Here is an 8,459-nt window from a genome sequence, read left to right as displayed (position 1 = left end):
GAGTGTGGCTAAGGCCCTCCTCTGGAGGGTCCAGTCTCCCTACCCACATGCCGAGTCCCAGGATGACACACAAGGGCCCCCACTTTCTTGGATTGTTCCCATGGCATGAATTGGGTACCAGGCTCGAATGGGCTTCAGAGCTAGGTCCAAGCCCTCCCTGCTGGAGCTGATTTCAGAAACCAGGGCCCCAGAGGCTTCTAGGGCCAGTGCTCCCTGTCATTTCATGGCTCATTCTTACAGGCACAAACGTGGCTCTCAGAGCTGCTCCAAGGCCTGGATGACTTCAGTCAGGCTGCAGAGATGCACATTCCTAGGAAGCTTCGGCCCTCTGGGTCCCTGAGGCTCCTAATCTTCCAGCTTCCAGCCTCTCTCAGGAAAGAGGACAACTGGGGAGGTGGAGAAGCAGGTGCCAGAGTGGTTACACAGCCTGGGTATGGCAGGTGACCTCAGGCTGGCTGGGCACAGGACTTGGCCTCTCCCTCTGTCCAGGCATTGTGTACTCAAATGCCGGCAGTTAAGCTTTCCAGGGCATCTGGGGTGCAGGGTGGGCCTGTGTGGGGACACCAGTGTCAGGCTGGACAGCCTTATTAATAGGGCATCTCTGAAGACAACAGGGCTGGGACTCTTCTGGAGTGGAAACTTTGAGAGCAGACTCTATCATTCACTAGGACAGTGCTGTGAGAGGACTGGAGGGCAGCCGGCTGGGCTCAGGCCAGGAAAACGTCTGGAGGCCAGATTCCAGGCCAGAGGCCAAGTGTTCAAAGTGCCCCTAGCAGTCACTCTCTCTCTCTCTTTTTTTTTTTTTTTTTTTTTTTTTTTTTTTTACCTCTCTGACACCAGCCTGGGGTAGAGATTCAGGCAGGAGTCACCTTGAGATTAAATGCTTCTCTGCCCCTCACAGCAGTGTAGTCTTGGGGACGTGATTTATCTTTTCTGAAACTCAACTCTCCTCCCCATTCATGTGCCCACAGGGTCATGAGTAGGTGAATCCATGTAACCTGAAGCTCCTGGTTTACTAACGCATTAGTTGGATCATGCCACTTGCTTACAAGCTCCTGCTTTGGGCTGGGGCTGTAGTTGAAGTGCACAGAGCCCTTCGTTCAAGCCCCAGCACTAACTGAAACTGGTGTAGTGTGTGCTTATAACCCCAGCACTCAGGAAGTAGAGGTGGGAAAATCAGTTCATGCTGAACAACATAGTGGGTTCAAGGCCAGCCTGGGCTACATGAGGCTCTTTCTCTAAACCAAATAAAATAATAAAAGCTTATGCTGGATCAGAGAGGCTCCAGTGGCCCCATCCTGTGGTGCTGAAGATGGACGGAGCATGTAGCCTGGAGAAGGGCTCTGGAGGAGGCTTCTGCAGAGCATCGAGGCACGTGCTGCTCCGATAACAACGGTGCTGAGTTCTGTGCCCACTGGTGAGTTCCAGGTACCCAGAACCGTAAGTGCAGCTGCTCTTCCAGGATGTGGGACAGGGGAAATCCTGCTGTCACCCCTTTCCTGACACACACAGCCTGCCATGGAGCAGGTTTTATGAGATACACGCAGGCGATTTTACAGCAGCATTTGGAGGTGGAGGACCAACAGGATAAAAATCCCCTCAATCTGGGTTTTACAGAGCAGTTCTGCCAAGCTACACTTGCTTCTAGGACCTTACTTCCCACTCCCCTTGCTCCCCAAGGGTCTGGTTCATAGTACCTCCCCTATACCCCAGGATATTTGCATTTGCTCTTCTCTTCCTGTCCGTTCCCTCCTCCGGACCTCTCATCTTTTGGTTCCTGCCTGTGACACCCTGAGCTGTTAGGCATCACCTCCCTAGAGAAGCTTTCTTTGATCCCCTGTGCCAAGTAGCCTCCTGAACTCCCTGTTCAGTATTTTGTTCATAGCACTTAGCAACTGAAATATTATTTCTGTGGTCTTTGCTCACTTCTCTTGTCTGGAACGGATCTGTCCTGTCTTGTTTATTAGTTCTTCCTGGGTTTAGGACAGTGTTGGTCCCATTGTGGTAGCTCAAATGTCACTCAATGATTCGGGAGTTCCTGGAACAGTCCTAATTATGAAGTGGGTTCTACACAGCCTCTCTCACTGTCCGAGGTAACAACATTGGCTAGGGAGGGGCTCAGTGGGTAACGTGCTTGCTGTACACGTATGAAGACCTAAGTTGGGGCATCAGCATCCACGTACACATGGACACATGACCTCTGCCTATGACCCTGGGGGCTGAAATAGCACGTTACTGCTTCAGAGAGAGTGATGGCAAATCTCTTGTCAACTTGACTACATCTGAAATTGACTACAACCCAAGCAGCTGGGTACAACTTTGAGGGATTTTCCTTGATTGAATTATCTGAGGCCCAAAGACCCACCCTAAATATGTAGCCACCTCCCACCCCATTCAGATAGCAGCTTACAAAAAAGGACAAGGAAGAAAGAAGACTTTGGTTTTTGCCTGTTTGCTCTCACTCTTGCTGACAAGGTCATCTACTCTGTTGCTGAGGCATTCCTTCTCTGGTGTTAGAACCTACTTTTTCATACAGTGAAGACCAGCTGAGATATCTAGCCTGATGTACTGAACAGCTACTAGATTCTTGACCTTTCCGTTGGGAGACAGCTGTTGTTGGATGAAACAGAACACAGCTGTATTCGTCAGGGTTCTCTAGAGTAACAAAACTTATAGAATAAATCTCTGTATATAGAAAGGGGATTTATTAAAATGACTTGGAGGCTGTGGTCTGGCTAATCTAAGAGTGGTTGCCTATGAACCAAAGGTCCAAGAATTTAGTAGTTGTTCAGTCCATGAGACTGGATGTCTCAATTGGTTTTCAGGATACACCAAAGTTCCTAAGAAGTAGGCTCTACTGCTATCGAAGGAATGGGCTTGCTAATGAGGGAAAGAGCAAGCAGGCAAAGAGCAAAAGCTTCTGCTTTCCACATCCTTTTATAGGCTTCCAGTAGGAGGACTGGCCCAGATTAGAGTTGGGGATTCCCAGCTCAAAACATCTGGATAAAGGCTTGTCTTCCCATCTCAACATCTGGATTAGAAGTGGATCTTTCCATTTCAAAGTAAAAGTCCCTCACAGGTGCTCCCCTTCATTTTTGGGTTTTAAGTAGTTCCAGATGTCAAGTTGACAACCAAGAATAGCCACAACAGCCTGTAAACCACTATAAGGAATCCTCCCATAGATATACTCATTATCACTTCTGTTCCTCTAATGCTAATACAGTGAGAGACCCTGTCTCAAAAAACAAAGTAGATTGTGACATTGGACATCATCCTATTCTCAACCTCTGGCCTCCATATGCACACATACATATAATACACACACACTCACATTCATGCACACACTCACACTCATGCACACGCTTTCACGCTCACATGCTCACATACACTCACATATACTCACACACACACATTCACACAACACACTCACATACACAACACATACATTCAAACTTATACTCTCCCACACACTCTCACACAACACTCATATTCTCTCACATACACTCACACAACACACACTCTCACGTACACAACATACACATTCAAAGTCATACTCTCACAAACACTCTCACACAACACTCACATTCTCTCACACACACTCACAGTCAAACACTCATACACATATTCAGACACACAACACACACCCTCACCTCCTCACACCCTACACGTCATTTGCACAACAATTTGAATTCCATTGTTCTTGTGATGTATCCTCTCCAGCTCACATCTGTGAAGACGACAGGCATTTGCTTCTCACTCCTTTCTCTCTAGTATAGTCTGGCTTGGGCTCAGCTGGAGCAGTCAGCCTGAAGTCAAACTCCCTGGCTCTTGGTGGGATGGGAGGGAAAGCGTTTCACATGTTTATTATATTTTCCCTCCTCTGCCTGAACTCCTGCTGACAGGGCTTGTGAATTGCCTGGGAACCTAGTGTCTGAGCTTTCTCTTGGACTTAGAAGTCCATCTCTAGAGGACACAGTGCAATGTCCAGACCACTCCACATGAGCAGGAGGTAAGAGAGCAGTCCCAGGGAAGTGGAGGGCCAAGGGTCATGTGTTCCTCATCCTTCTTTGTACTTTTTCACTGGGTGGCTCTGCACTCCATAGCCTCTTGCTATTCATGTGCAAAATGGGGATAAATATCTACTCCTTTCCAGTGGGAGGAAGTCAGGATCACAGAGGGGGAGAACTTTGGAAGAGGACACTCCAAACCCTGTAGCCAACTGGTCTCCACTCCTCCCAAAGCATGAGTTTCAAATGGCAACAGAGGCAGGCTGGAATTCCAGACCATATTCTGAGGCACTTCACCTTTGTGCATCTGGACCTTCTCATCATGTGTGAAAGGGAGTATCATGGTTCCTATTTGATGACATCCTGAGGATGAAGTGAGGTAGATGATGGTGTGAGGCTCGCTCCTAGGAGTCTGCAGTTCTCCAGTGGTGAGGCGTTGCTGTTATCATGATGTCAATGAGGGTGGCCAGTAAGTCCTCTGCTTGTTGGTGAACCCGGATGGCCAGTTCAAGCTCTTTCCAAAGAGGTGGTGGGCTAGGGCGTCTTGCCTTCCCTCATTCCCATGCTGCCATCTGCTGGTGATGCTGAATCAGAATTTCAGCTTCTTAAGAGATCAAGGTGGAAGGGAGCAGATATATGCTGTGTGCCACACAGGGCCTAAGCTCTGCTCTCGGGGCATGCAGCAGGTCCATTGACAGGGAGCCAGGAAGAAGATAGAAGCCTCACGTACTGAGGCCACCATTAGCATGAAGAGATACTTGGATGCTTGTCTACAGCAATGAGCAAGTCAACCTCAAGTCTCATCCATTTTACCTTCTAAATAGACCATCTGCAAGGCCTCTCCTAACTTAGCCTATCATCTTCTGCCTCTTGAAGACACAGAATCCTATTCTTGGCCTCCTTACCTCTACATAACACTGAGGAGTTAAAAAAAAAAAAAAAGGTAGACCTAATCGTTCTGTGTCTAGTTTAAACAACACATCACCACTGTACCAGATCCAAGCTCTCTGCCTGGCACAGAAAACTGTTCAGTGCTCAGCCCACCCATTCAGTCTTTTCCCCACCCCACCCCTCCCAGGCCTTGCTCACGGGTCTGCCATCCAGCCACACACCTCTGTTCCATCTGCTGCCTGGCTGACCCTTAGGCACTTGAGGGAGGGGCTTCTGTGGATATTACCTTCTCTCAATGCCTTCCCTGCCCCAAGACTGGGGCAGGTGTCTTGGGTCCTTCTCACTGATAATCCTGGTGTGTATATGGCCCCGATCCACAAGGCAGTGGTCCCACGTTCCTTTATGCTTCCAGAAGCCCAGCAGATGATTAACGACCGAGGAGCGAGGAAGCTGAGTTTGAGGGGTGTGGACCCAATACTCTGCAGTCACATTCTTGGACTCAAGTCCTCTCTGCCTCCATCCTGGGCTGAACGTGTCATCCTTGTCATGGCTGCAACATCCTAAAAATGATGCTGACTCTCACAGTGTTGGTCATATTTGTGACACTCACCCCTGCTAGGCTGTGAGGCTGCCGCCAGTATCAGTCTTCTTGGGAGCTTCAGAGACTCAGGTGATGGCCACTTGAGTTCATTTTCCACACTGAGGATATGTCAGTGGGGCATTGTACCTTGTCACAGAGGAGGAGATTGGTAGACCTTGAGCCACCATCTGCTTGTTACTTTCAGCATGGGACAGCATGTGGCCTTCCCACAGCAGAAGCACCAGCTGTGGCTCCCTGCCTACAGCTCCTCACTCTGAGAAATGACCCAATAACCACAGCTGTTCTGCAGAACGGCACTCTCATCTCTTAGCCCAGGTATAGATGAAGTCTCACCTAGCTAGCACACCCAGGAACCCCAGGCTCTTCTGTCAAAGAGTCTCCTGGCAACTAGGGAACCCTGCTAAGGGAAAGGAGGGATAGGATACTCCAGGCTAAGTGCCCGCTTCTGATGGAGCCCATGGGCTCAGACCAAGACAGTGAGCTGGCCTTCCATCTCTACCGTCAGTGATCAGCTGAGGGCCCTTGGAGGGTCAGAGAAACCCAGGCCTTTGAGAAGGCCTTTCTCTAAGGAACAGGTCAAGCTGACCATTTGTGGTGGTGCTTCCTGTCAATTTGGCAGGGTCTAGACTCATTTAGGAGACAGCCCTCTGGAATGTCTGTGAGGCACATCTCTGAGTTAATTGAGACAGGGAGACCTCAACATGGGTAGCACTGTTCCATGAGTTGGGGGTCCCAGACTGAATAAAACTGAGAAAGGATGCTGAGTGCAAGCATTCATCAGTCTCTGCTCCATGACTGCTGATGCATGTGGCCAGCTGCTTTATGCTCCTGCCACCATGACTGTGCCCATTAGATTGTGGCACAAATAAACATTTCCTGCCGTAAGCTGTTTTTGGAATACACCTTGTCACAGCAATGAGAAAAATAATGTAGCGTTAGAAGCCACCCTAGGGGCAGGGACCTGGGTGCAGTATTGCTGTTTCCCCTCCCCTGCTGTGTCCAAACCTCTTTCCTCAGTTCTGAGCTGGTTACATGTTCTCAGCCTTATCTAGTACACTGTTCAGTGTGTACACTGTCTTCATTTACAGCCAGATGGCCACCCAGGTCCTTTTAAAATAGTGACCTCTGATAAGAGCTACCTGCCTACTCCTGTCTCTGGCCATGAACTCACTTTAGAAGTCTTTATTGGCTCCTTTTAAGTCTTATAAGGTATCTTTGCTCATTGTAAATAAACATTTTCAGGAATACAAAGGTGCTTATGAAAACTGTCTTCCAATGTTAATTCCCACGGTGGATTTCTGAAGCATTGTGTTCATGTGAGTACAGGTGTTTATATGGGGCCCTCTTTGTTTCTGAAGACATTCTATGTTAGTCTGGATTGAAGGGGTTTAATGGGCTGCCTGAGTGGGCATCTTCCAGTTCCTCAGCTCACTTGCTCAAAGCTTCACACTGGAGCCTGTGTCTCATACCACCAAAGCCCCTGGTCCAGGGTTCCCAAACTATCTTCTCTCCACCAGGCCCTGGACATATGTGAAGTCCTCCCTGTGCCCAGGGCTTAGAAACTTACCACTTGAGACTGGGGCTTTCCCCCCAATAAACTTGACATCCTCCATATATGCTCCTATGAGCCCCTACTAGGATTTGGTTGAGAGCTTGGGAACTGGACCCTTCTCAGAGATCCTGGACATGTCTTATGATTTTTTCTCTTCTCATTGCACTTACTAGTCTACTGGCAGCTGACATTGACATCTTTTGTCCAATGACTCACTGTGAAGTGGACAAGAAGTGCCTAGGGATGCACATCACACCAACAGCAGCAGCCTTCCCTCGCCAAATAGTTGGCTGGGGTTGGTATATAAACACCCCACCTCTCCAGATCTGAAGAATGCCATCTTTGAGGTGTGTGTTCTACAGAGTCCCTGTTGTAGAAGAATTGTCTGTACAACCATTCCACTGTGGCAATAAAGCTACTTTGAATCAAAGGACAATGACTGGTGACCAGGATTAGCCATAGGTTCTTGGCAGACTGAGGAGGTCTGCTAGAGAGGACAGGAAGAGAGAAGGGGGATTTCCAGGGCTGATGGTTTGGGAAAAACATGGATCAGTCCTTGGATTTATCAGGTCTTTATCTCAATTTCTGACTCGAGTTTTTATTATACTGGGACTATTTAGATAGTTGTTACAAGTTCCAGAGTTCCTGGTGGGCTCTCACTCTAGTGTCCAGTAGTTGGGTTAGCAACACTAGCCCACTGGAGCATGTGGCTCTGGCTGGCCTTACCTTCCTCTCCCATCCTCCCTGCTTTGCTAAAAACCATTAGATTACATTCCTAAAGCTAGCTACCAAGGTCTATTCCCTTATTTGGCCACTTCCTCTTCCTGAGGCTGACTACCAAAGCCCAGCAATCAAAAGCCACCTTTGGCTCACCTAATTAACATGCTCAGTTAAAATCAAACACCTCATCCTAACACAGGGTTTCCCCCCTTACCTTTATAAACCTCCATTTGCCTATGTGCCATGACTGTCTCCTCTCTATTCAGAGGTGGTCCTCTGTCCCTCTGGGACAAATACCCTGTTCCCTTTCCCTTGTCCCCTTCCCCTTTTCCTTCATCCTCTATCTCCTTTACCACCACATCCTAGCCCATTCTAACACAGACCTCCCCTTTTCCTCCTCTTAAAACTACACCTGCAAGGTCATTTGCTGCTGTTTTCTGACTGAGTCAGAAAGCAGCCACTTTAACCTTTCTTCCCAGCTTAATAAAGGATCTCTCTGTGAAAACAGGTGTTTGGGTGTGGTTTGTGCCTAATTCAGGGTCTGGGAGGAATCCCCCACTGTTCAGAGGCTGTCCCTTTCCCCAGACACAATGCCTGTTCCCAAGTGCTTGTTTCAGATTCTGCCTCTGGGAACTCCAAAGCCAGGCAGAAGTAAGAATCTCCCTGCCTTAGATCTGTTTCCTTCCTC

General features: G+C 48.5%; 1 long non-coding RNA gene across 1 annotated transcript; it reads left to right on the top strand.

Annotated features, from left to right (window-relative positions):
* Positions 1-797: 797 nt before the first annotated feature.
* Positions 798-7,481, top strand: LOC121832204 (uncharacterized). Its single transcript, XR_006075751.2, has 3 exons — positions 798-5,814; positions 6,742-6,815; positions 7,225-7,481. It is a non-coding gene; the product is annotated as an uncharacterized LOC121832204 (long non-coding RNA).
* Positions 7,482-8,459: the final 978 nt, after the last annotated feature.

Source organism: Peromyscus maniculatus, chromosome 9 (genome assembly GCF_049852395.1).
Source record: "Peromyscus maniculatus bairdii isolate BWxNUB_F1_BW_parent chromosome 9, HU_Pman_BW_mat_3.1, whole genome shotgun sequence".
Lineage (NCBI taxonomy): Eukaryota > Metazoa > Chordata > Mammalia > Rodentia > Cricetidae > Peromyscus > Peromyscus maniculatus.
The sequence above is the reverse complement of the archived record's forward strand: the minus strand, read 5'-3'. Positions and strand labels throughout refer to the sequence as shown.